The sequence below is a fragment of the Penaeus monodon genome, chromosome 15 (genome assembly GCF_015228065.2).
Source record: "Penaeus monodon isolate SGIC_2016 chromosome 15, NSTDA_Pmon_1, whole genome shotgun sequence".
In the NCBI taxonomy this organism is placed as follows: Eukaryota; Metazoa; Arthropoda; class Malacostraca; order Decapoda; family Penaeidae; genus Penaeus; species Penaeus monodon.
Window position 1 is genome coordinate 37,578,188 of NC_051400.1, and position 249 is coordinate 37,578,436.

Genomic DNA, 249 nt, shown 5'->3' on the forward strand with positions numbered 1-249 from the left:
CAGTACACTTGGGGCAAAATTTGACAATTGCTTATACTGCTTTACAGGATGAAACTAATTGTTGATATAAGGAGAATAATGGGAAGAGCCAGTATGATTTAAAATAATAAGGTTCCTAATTAAAATAATTATGTATTTTATTAATCTTCCCATATCAGTAAATGAGAATAATTTACTCTGTTACTGTGAATGAGTAAGCTCTAAAGTAGGTAGAGCAATTTAATGTATTTCTGTTGTCCAGAGTAAATT

The 249-nt window shown here is 29.3% G+C and overlaps 1 protein-coding gene across 2 annotated transcripts in view; it reads left to right on the top strand.

Annotated features, from left to right (window-relative positions):
• LOC119582014 (protein FAM136A-like) overlaps positions 1-249 on the top strand; it is a 13,772-nt gene that overhangs the window by 6,730 nt on the left and 6,793 nt on the right. The window lies entirely within an intron of this gene.